General features: G+C 44.8%; 1 long non-coding RNA gene across 1 annotated transcript; it reads right to left on the bottom strand.

The window, feature by feature from the left end:
* Positions 1-1246: 1246 nt before the first annotated feature.
* LOC143271908 (uncharacterized) lies at positions 1247-3832 on the bottom strand. The gene is made up of 3 exons (XR_013049238.1): positions 3524-3832; positions 2864-3214; positions 1247-1880 (listed from the first exon to the last, which is right to left on the bottom strand). It is a non-coding gene; the product is annotated as an uncharacterized LOC143271908 (long non-coding RNA).
* Positions 3833-10920: the final 7088 nt, after the last annotated feature.

The following is a 10920-nucleotide window of genomic DNA, read 5'->3' as shown; positions in this document are numbered from 1 at the left end:
TTTAGCATCCCACAAGCTGAATGTGTGCCACAGTACCTGGCATCTTCTTTTCTTTTCTTTCTCTCTTTTGGGGAGACAGGTGGAGAAACTGGGTCTTGTTCTATATAGTGGAGACTGACCTGGGCTTCCCTATTGAAAGAAAGAAAGAAAGAAAGAAAGAAAGAAAGAAAGAAAGAAAGAAAGAAAGAAAGAAAGAAAGAAAGAAGAATGAAAGAAAGAGAGAGAGAGAGAGAGAGAGAGAGAGAGAGAGGGAGGGAGGGAGGGGAATGGAGAGGGAGAGAGAGAGGGAGGGAGGGAGGAAGGGAGGGAGGGAGGAAGGAAAGAAGGAAGGAAGGAAGGAAGGAAGGAAGGAAGAAAGAAAGGAGATTAAGGCAAAAATGTAGGCACATTTGAAAGACAGCAATGGGTTCTTCTACCTAGTTTTTGTCCAACACAAGTTCCTGTTGGATTGATTCCCACGACATCCACAGAGGTGCTTACTGTGTTTTTTGGAGCTGTCCAAGTCAGCCGCTCTGTCTCAGTTTCAGGTGTTGAAGACTCTCTACCTCACAGGCACAGAAATCTTGGTCAGGAAAGCACCCTAGCAGTGTCCTAGGCTAGACTTGCCCAAGTTCGTGTTTTGTTCTTTCTTCAGGTATTATTATCAGAATTAAGTTTTTAAAAAATGTTTTGCAGCCCAACATCCACTTACAACTTGCATAGTTCATTTGTACCCCCTCCCCTTCCATTGTTTGGCTTTCTTCTTGTACAAACTCCTGTTTAACAAAAAAGTTGCCAGTATCTTCTAGGAGTCTGTTTATTATTATTGTTAATTATTATTATTTGTGGTGCTGGAGATTAAACCCAGTGTCTCATGCATTCTCAGGGCTGCATTTTCCCTGTGTGAATTAGTGGAGATTCCATGTTGCCTAAGGCCATTTCCCTCTCTGAGACCCCACTATGAGTCACATAGGACCTGGCTTTGGCTCTCTGGATATTTCAAGCTGGTATTTGTGGACTTTAATCTTCTCTACTTTGCCTTCCTGTCTAGGTCTATTGAACAAGTTATTGGCTTTCTTTTGCATATCTTCTATTATTTCTTTTATTAATTCAAAAATTTAGAGGCAGCATTGTTCCTTGTTCATAGTTTAACCAGACCATGATGAAAGCAGCGTTTTTTTCATGTGGCACACTTCCTCTTCCTCACCACGATCCCCTTCTAATGGCATCTACTTACGATGTGTTAATATTTTTCTTCCTTTCCTCCCCCCCCCTAGTTCCATTTGGGTTCTTTTAATGAACAAATTCTTAGTGTGCGCGATGTGTGAGTGTGGGCATGCATCTACCATGGCATGTGTCTGGCTACCCGAGGACAGCTTTTGGGGACTGGTTCTCTTTCACTATGAGTTCCAGAGCTCAAACTCAGGTCCTCAGGCTTGAGTGGCAAGCGCTGTCGGCTGAGCCATCTCACTGGCCTGGTTCTTCTGTCTCTTGCTGGGCTCACAGGCATGTACCACCACACCTGGGGATGGAACTGGGGCTGGGATCACGTGAGACAATCACTCCACGGTGTCAATTCCTTGTGGCCATCTTTGGGCTTCAAGCCTGGCCTTTGTAGCAGCATCATAAAGCCTAAGCTGTGGCCTGTTCTTGGCTGCCTGACAGTGGGCTGTCCGACCGACCCTGGGTGCTCCAGGTGAGTCACCTTTCCTTGGTTTTTTCCACTCCATTTGGTCATTTTTCTTAGCTTTGACTTCAACCTTAACCTCCAGAATTTATCCGGTCTTGGTGGTCCCAGTTGCTGTTTCGGCCATTCCAAAGCTGCTCAGTACAGCAAGATGCCGGGCTTCTCATGCGACCTGGGCAGGTGCCTGCCTCGCTCCATGACTCCGCTTACTTCTCTGTTAAAAGAGGATTCCATTAACAAGTACCTGGCAGCTTGCCTTAGTACTAAATTTCTCAACTTCATCACAACTTCTGGTACTGGCTCTTTGAAGGTTCCCAAAATGGAGGTTGTGTTCACACATCCTTTATAATTACACACAGAGTGGTTCATGTCGACAGATATAAAAACCAGGGGAGCAGCTGTGAGCTGCAGAGAAGATGAAAGGATTTCCTAAAGTCACATGGTAAGGCTGAGGACAACGGTCATTGCTAGAGCACTATGGTGCACAGATGAGGCCCTAGGCTTGATCCCTGGTACCTCAGACAGATAATTAAATAAATACATTTAGTAGCCAGGTGTAGCAGTATACACCTTAATCCCAGTACTTGGGAGGCAGAGGTAGGTGGATCTCTGTGAGTTCGAGGCCAGCCTGATATACATAGTGAGTTCCAGGACAGCCAGAGCTACATAGTGAGACCCTGTCTCAAAACAAAACAAAAACCCCAACATATGTATGTAAATAAAACTGTACCCACTACTCTCAGAAGTGTTAAGACATTTATTATTTTTTTGAGTACTCTCTTTCCTAGGGCATATTTTCAAGTTTGCCTCCTTAGTCCATCCTTCTCAGAGACATGGCTGAGTAAGAAGGCTCCCCTGTCTCCCAAGAAAGGCTAGGCTTGCTTATAAATCCGGAGTTGACTTGGATTTTGAAAGTCTTTGTCTTCTGAGGCACAATGGCTGATGAGGAGAGTATTGACTTTGGAAGGAAATGGCTCTTGTCAGTCTTTCCTATTAGTAGTCATGTGACAGGGCCCAAGTCAGGCTCCTGAGACACTTTTTCTTTGTCAACTGAGAGTGTTAGTGTTTGCCTTAGAGCATAACCCATGGCCCTGGAGATGATAGCTGGCGGGGGGGGGGGGGGGGGGGGGGGAGGGGAGGGGGCTCCATGGGGGGGGGCGGGCTCCATAGGTTATGATCATTGTCAGCATCACGTACCTCAACTGGTGCAAGAGCCAGTCACAGGACCTGATTGCATACTCCCTTTCTTCTTCTCATCCTACTCTTCCCCTTCAGTCTCTGCAGAAGCAGAGGTTGGGTGTGACTTCCCACGGGGCTTTTGGGAGAAGCGCCACACACGCGCAGGACTTCCAGGGCTAGCATCCGCCACACCAGGTTCACTGGGTGGATCCCCTTTGTTGGGTGTTGACTGTCAGTGTCCACTGGCACAGATGGGGCTCTGTGTTACTCAGAGCAATGGCAGGCAAGTGGCGTCAGATGCCTGTTGAGTGGCTGGTAGTTTGTCTTGGGGTCAGTCATCATTAGAAGACATTGCTCACGGAAGGCTGCCTGGATCATTTAAAAAACAATGACAGGGCCAAAGACATATCTCAATGATACAGTGTTTTTAGTGTGCTCAAGGATCTGGGTTCCAACCCACCACCAGAAACAACAGAGGGGCACCAGTGGTACCAACATGCCCCGTGGGTCAATAGTTCTGGAAGACAGGACACTGTCCTCAGCTGGGGTTGCGTCCTTCTCTCTCCCTTCCTCCCCAACCCCTCCACCCCCATCTCTTCCTTGGGGATCTAAAGACAACAGCGTATGAGCTCTGAGTAGAAGCTCTTGCCTTGAGATGTACAATGTAGATGTTGTTACCTTTTCTTCTGTAGTGTTCCATGTGGAGGTCAAGGTCGCTGCTGCCTCAGTAGGCTCCTCCTGAAGGAATATGAGAGAGCCTCCTTCCACAGCAGCACATCAAAGGCTTTGGAGCATTGGGAAAGCGTCCCTTGAAGTTCCCAGAGAAACCAAGGGCAATGCATTCTGGACCCTCCGAGTAGCAAGGAGACACTCCCGGCCCCTGCCAAAGTCTCATTTCTGGGATGTCACCCTTCTGCGCCTGGGAATCTCCAAGGATACACCGTGAAAGGGGTTTTTATGCTCGGCACAGCAGCAGGCTTAGGCGCGCGTGTGCCTGGGACCTGGAATTTCTCTCTGGCTCTCAGCATGAGTCATGACTGTTTCCCTTGCGTCATCCTCCGCATGTGACTTTTCATCTTACATTCTGGCTTTGCTCTGGGAGACTGTGCACTGCCCATGCCAGAGACCCGCTGCAAAGGTCACCCCAGAATGGCTGTGTTGGGAGGGGCTCACTCGGCAGTGTGGGTCCTGAACTGTGACCTTTAACTCTCCACTTTGGAGGGTAAAAGCAAGAGTAAAGAATTCTAAAGGAGCCCCAAATTCAGATATTTGGAATGATAATATAACCAGAAGATTTTTTTTCTCTCTCTCTCTGAATTGCTATAACCAGCAAGTGAGCCTCTGCCGTCCCTGCCAAATCCAAAGTGGAATTTACAATGAGAGGTTCTTAAATAGAGTGATATGGATATATTTCTTCCTGCCTAGGGAGACCCTGCCCAACCTTTTCCCAGACAGTTTCTTTAAATACGCAGTGAGGAGCGTCCATGTCCTCCTGGGGGTGTGTAACTGGATGTTGCTGAGCCTGCATCGGACTGGGTTTATACATCATTTAATCACTTGTCTTGACATATCACTTCCGGATGCTGCTTGAGCCTGTGCAGAATGAGTTGAGTTTCTTCTGCTACGAATCCAAGTCCTTGGTGAGTTTTTGTTATTGTTTCAATGTCATATTTTTTGGTGGTGTTCCTGAAAGTCTTGACTCTCTCTCTCTCTCTCTCTCTCTCTCTCTCTCTCTCTCTCTCTCTCTCTCTCTCTCTCTCTCTCTCTCTCACACACACACACACACACACACACACTTTTTTGTTTGTTTGTTTTTGAGACAGGGTTTCTCTGTGTAACAGCTCTGGCTGTCCTGGAACTCACTTTATAGACCAGGCTGGCCTCAGACTCACAGAGATCTGCCTGCCTCTGCCTCCTGAGTGCTGGGATTAAAGGCATGAACCACCACTGCCCAGCCACTCACTCCCACTCACTTTTGATGAGCAGGTCTTGCTATGTAGCCAAGACTGGCTTGGTACTGTCATGTAACTCAGACTGGCCTCTGACTTGTGGCAATCTTACTGCCCCAGTCTCCTTAGTACCAGAATTACTGGCCCACACCACCACCCCTACATGGAACCTTTTGTTTTTAAACAATTTAAATAGTATTTATTGCATTTTACTATTTAGGCACTATGGGAAATCCAATGATTCTTTTTTTAAACAATGGATTTGTGTATGTCTGTGTGTCTGTCTGTGTGTGTGCTGGTGCCCATGGAGGTCAGAAGAGGGCATCAGATCACCTGGGGCTGTAGTTACAGGGTTTGTGAGCAGCCTGATAGGGTGCTGGCTCTTGAACTCAGGCCTTCCGGAAGAACAACAAGGGCTCTCACTGGCTGTCTCTGCAGCCCTCAGTGAAAGTAGTCATTTAATATCATCAGCCGTTCATGGGAACAGACTCCTACTTGGTTCTTCGAGCCAGTGATGTTCACCCCCAAATTCAGTTATGTACAAGAATACTTTCAAGTTTGCCTTTCAGAACATTAAGTTTCTTTTAACATTTTATTTTAAAATTTTCTTTATATGTGTATTTTATTTAAAAATGCTTTCATGCAATAAGTTTGGTCATAGATTTTTCCCTCTCCTGATTCCTTCCAGCTTCTCCCCACCTCCCCACTCATCCCACTTTATGGTTTTTCTTTTCTCTTTCTTTCTCTTTAAACAAACAAACAAACAAACAAACAAACAAACAGCAAACAGCAATTAAAAAAAAAACAAGAAATCCCCCCTAAAAAAAAAAAATCCTAGAAATTAAAATAAACAAAAAACTAATAAGACAGAAATGCCCAAAGAAAGGACCACAAGACAAGATATTTCTTTTCTTTTTTTTCTTTTGAATTACATTTATTCCCGTTACCAGCTGAGCCTGCTCGCTGGCCCTAGTTTCAGGTTTGGAAAAGAATGATAGTCCCTAATTTCAATACTCTTCTCAGTTGTTCCTCCTTTAGGAAAGAGAAACGTCATGCAAAGGGCAGGAAGCCGGAGAAGCTGTCTCTCATGGCAGCTGTCCTTCACACTTGTTCCCACAGCGTTCCTTCCCACTTCTAGTGGTCCCTAGAACATGCTAGAAGAGAAGCCGGGGGGCTGGGCAGCATTGGCGCATGCCTTTAATCCCAGCACTCAGGAGGCAGAGGCAGGCGGATCTCTGTGAGTTCGAGGCCAGCCTGGGCTACCAAGTGAGTTCTAGGAAAGGCACAAAGCTACACAGAGAAACCCTGTCTCGAAAAAAAAAAAAAAAAAGAAGAGAAGCCGGGCCTTCAAAGAGAATGTGTTGTGCCACCTTTGTTAGTCTAGACACTGTGCTCTCTTTTGGGGTACCTCCCTGGCCTCTGGGCAGCTTCAGGGCTGAGTTCGGATCTAACCAGAGGTTGTCTCTTCGATGGTTCACCCAGTGCTTGCGTAAGGCACACCCACGTTAAGTGTAGTGCACTGGCTAGCTTGGGCTGGCTTCAGAGCAGCTGGCTAATGTTAAAACTCCTGGTGAGTTTGCCAGGCCCCGATTAATAGAAAGACGGGGGGAAGGTAAAGCATGAGTTTATGCAGACAGTGGACAGTGATATCAGGTTGAATACTCTGTTAATTCTGCCTTCTCCTTTGGGTGCCTTTTATTGTATATTATATATGTATATTGTGTGCACTTATGTATTAAAACCATTTAAAAAGTAGATTTGGACCAGCGAGGTGGCTCCTCAGGCGAAGGTGTTTGCTGCCACACCTGATGGCCTCTGTGACACCCAGGCCTCACGTGGTAGAAGGGTAGAACCCAGTCCTGTGAGGTTGCCTTCTGACTTCTATATGGGAACAATGTCATGTGCTTTCTCATACCAACACACACACACACACACACACACACACACACACACACACACACACACACACACACAAATAAACAAACAAACAAACAAACAAATACTATTTTTTAAGTATAGACTGATTCGTTGTGCTTATGAACTGTATTCCGAGGCATGCCCCTTTATGGTCAACTTGACACAGCTAGAGTCATCAGGAAATTTCAGGAACCTCAACTGAGAAAATTTCTCCATCAGCTTGGCCCATAGGAAAGTTTGTGGGGGCATTTTCTTGATTAGTGATTGATGTGGGAGGACCCAGCTCACTGTAGGCAGTGATACTTCTGGGCAGGTGACCCTGGGCTGTATAAGAACACGGGCTGAGCAAGCCATGAGGAGCAGGCCAGTAAGCAGTGTTCCTTCATGGTCTCTGCTTCAGTTCCAGGTTCCTGCCTTGAGTTCCTGTCCTGGCTTCTCTTCGTCATAGACTAGAAGCCGTAAGATGAAATAAATCCTTCCCTTCCTGAGTTGATTTTGGTCATGAGCTTTATTCAGATCAACAGAAACCTTACTAAGACACATTTCTTTGTTTATTTCATATGCACGTATGTGTGTAGGCATGTGTGTGGCATGGTGTACCTGTGGGCGACTTGAGGGAACTAGCCCCTTCTTTTCACCATGCGGCCCCAAGCACTGAGCTCAGTTTGTCAGGGCGGTGCTGCGCTGAATCATCCCTTTGGCCCAGGATTTTAACAACAACTATTTCCTGGGTCTATGTGAAAATCTGTGACTGGGGCTCTGAGGAAAATAAGGAGGTGAATAATTAGACCATTCCTTGCTTTTTAGAAGTTTACAATCAACAAACATTACCAGATCGTAGGCTCAAAATACAGTTAACGGGACAGGCTCCTACCCACGAGGATCAGCTGTCGAGCCAGGATAAATAGATAAGTAAATTGTCACACACTACAGTTTGAAGATTTGGAGCTTTCTCAGGATTAAATATATACATCTTGGTTAAAAATTTGAAGAGAGAGTATGTTTGAGATTTTTGTAAATATCTGAATTTCTACCCTAGGTAACTAGCCCACGGACCTGTTGGGGGTGTGAAATCTGGCTCAGGGATGGCAGTGATACGCGATGGAGCCAGGAGACAGGGAGGAAGGGGGAGGCAGAAAAAGCGGGTTGATCATTTTGAGATGACATTAAATTATCTTTTGACACCCGCTGTATCTTTTTTATAACAGAAAATGGAAACAACTCTGTCCTTGACCTTCAGAAAGAAATTGACTTGCCTAGCTTAACTATTCAAACAAACAACTGTGTACTCTCCTCAATTCCTGAGATGATTTTGATTTACTGTAAATGACGGAATTTAATGAACTAAATTATGCTATTTAAATGCATTTTGTGAATGGTACTGTAGTTTGTTACAAAGCATTATGTCTATGCTAAATTGTGCTGTAAACGATATGGTACGGAACATATGTGCTGTACTCATAATTTAACTGTTGTTCTGCAGTGCTTCTTGCTAGGACGCACCGAGGAAGGAACCTTTATTTACCTGGTGAAATGAAGGTGATATCTCAGCGAATCACTAGGTCTTGCTGACCTTGGCAGAATTACAGTGCTAATATTTTCACATGGATGAACTCTTCTCGAACAATTCCTCTAATGTATATGGCAGAAATAGGCTTTCCATTATAACTGGGTATATATGGTAGATCTTCTCTTCCCATTTTTCCCCTTCAACAAACATTTACTGCAGTCATCGCAAGGATAATTCCACCTCCGCTGAGGTTCACGTCGGCTCCTGCCTTCTCAGCCCTCCGGTAATAGAACACGGAGGTTTGTCCTGCAGGGATGCCGGTAGCCTTTCTGAAAAGGCCTGAGTTAAAAAGCACCCCACTTTACTTCTTCCTTAACCATTCAAGAAATACAAAGTAGACTATTCAGGCCAAAGACCTGCTTTATTATGGGCACAGTTACATTGACTTCATTTAGGAGCAAATGGGTTTCCCAGCAGAGCCCAGCTCTAGGTCCCAGCTCCCTTATGTGAAAGATTTATTTTTATTATTATTGTTATGATTTTTCTTTTTGGTTTCTGGAGATTGGAACTCTATGTAGTCCTGGCCATCCTGAATTCTCTATGTAGATTAGGCTGCATGTAGGATTTATAACATGGAAGGGTTTGTGCTGCCTGTCTATTAGCGTTTGCTGAGCCAGGTTGAACATACCCAGTTCTTCTCTACAAAATTACCAGTTAGGTTCGCATGAATAAAGAGAGATATGGTCGAATTCTCCTTGAAGGAAGGAAGCATTAGGCACAGGTAAAAAAAAACATTCTTCAATAACAATACAACTAAAATATTTTATTTTATTTCTATTTATTATTTTATTGTGTGTAGTGTGCTTGTGTGTGACACACGTACATGGGTGGGAAGGGCAGATGACAGTTTCTGGTGGCAGCCCAGATAAAGGGACACAGGAAAGGGCAACTTTGTTTTTGCCTGCTGACCCTCGCTCTCACTGACAAGTCGATCTATCCTGCTGCTGTGGCGTCCATTCAGTGATGTTAGAACCAGTTTCTCTGGGCTTCCACCATAGTCTGAGGACCAGCAGCTCTCCAGGAAACCTTCTGTCAGTTCTGTTCTGTTCCCGACTAATGTGGCAGTTTATCAAGTGAAACCACGAATGTTAACTCAGTGAAATGGTTCTTCTTTGTCTTTTTTTTTTTAAGATTAAAAAGGTATTTTTAAAGATTTTATTTTATTTTTATACATGTATATGTGTGTGCTTCTATGTGTGGGTATGTCCCCATGACTTCAGGTGCCCAAAGATGCTAGGAGACAACATCAGATCCTCTGGAACTAGAGCTGCAGACAGCTAGGAGAGTCCGTGCAAGTGCTGAGAACTGAACCCCAGGTCCTCTGAGAGGACGGCAAGTGCTCTAACCACTGGGCCATCTCTCTAGCTCCATACTAAAATGTTTAAAGGACAAGACAGAGATGGCTCAGGAGGTAAAGGCATGTGCCCTGCAAGCCAGCTCACATGCATTCTATCCTTAGAACTCACAGTAAGAGAAAACAGGATTCTGAAAGTTGCCCTTTGACCTCCAGAACTAGCCTCTACCCCCAACACACACGTACACGGGGCACAGGGTAATATTTGACGATGGTTGCTTCCTTTTTAAGAAAAACCAAAGGGAAAAATGTTGATTCTTTTTCCCCATAATGATTTAAAGTGTTTGGTAACTAGAGTTCAAAATAAACCTATCTTCTAGCAAGACACTGGAGTTCAATTTAATTTGACGATTTGTTTGTTTGTTTGTTTGTTTGCCCGGAACCTGAGAACCTCCCGCCTCAGCCTTGAGCGACTGCTGGGGTGACAGGCAGGTGTGCCTGCCACTCCATGGAGCACCGATGGTGCTTTTGAAGCAGAGTTTATTTTAATTTTTTTTAAAAATCAAATGCATGAAAGGTTAAGAGATGAAATCTAGAAAGGTTAGGTCTCTAACTGAACTGTAAGAGGAAATCATAATATAGGCAACGGGCAGAGAAAATTAAGCCAGTGGGAGAATGTTCTCAGTCTAATGAGATTACCTCTGAACGTCGTAGCAACTTAGAATTAGGTGTATGCAAATGGCTGGTTAATTTTGACGAGTTGCTGCAAGGAAAGAATGACTTTCTGTCTTTTTTCCTGGGTTGTACTTGGCATTTGCACCAGCAATTCATTTAGCAGGTCTCCTGGTAATATTCCCTCTCTCTGTTTTTCAGAAGCAGGAATAAATGCTACAACTAGTTTTTTTTTTTTAAAGATTTATTTATTTATTATGTATATAGAAGAGGGCGCCAGATCTCATTACAGATGGTTGTGAGCCACCATGTGGGTGCTGGGAATAGAACTCAGGACCTCTGGAGGAGCAGTCAGTGCTCTTAACCTCTGAGCCATCTCTCCAGCCCTAGTTTTTTTTTTTTTTTTTTTTTTAAAGACTTTTCTCCCAAAGATTTATTTATTCATGTATTTTATGTGCTCTGTCTTCATGCACACCAGAAGAAGGAAACTGGTCCCATTATAGGTGGTTGTGAGCCACGATGTGGTTGCTGGGAATTGAACCCTGGTCCTCTGGAAGAGCAGTGAAGTGCTGTCTTAACTGCTGAGCCATCTCTCCAGCCCCACAACTGGTGTTTTTAAATATTGTAGGTCGGTGAGACGGCTGAGCTGGCAAAGGTACTTGCTGTGTGAGCC

Source organism: Peromyscus maniculatus, chromosome 2 (assembly GCF_049852395.1).
Source record: "Peromyscus maniculatus bairdii isolate BWxNUB_F1_BW_parent chromosome 2, HU_Pman_BW_mat_3.1, whole genome shotgun sequence".
In the NCBI taxonomy this organism is placed as follows: domain Eukaryota; kingdom Metazoa; phylum Chordata; class Mammalia; order Rodentia; family Cricetidae; genus Peromyscus; species Peromyscus maniculatus.
This window is presented reverse-complemented; position numbering and strand designations above follow the sequence as displayed.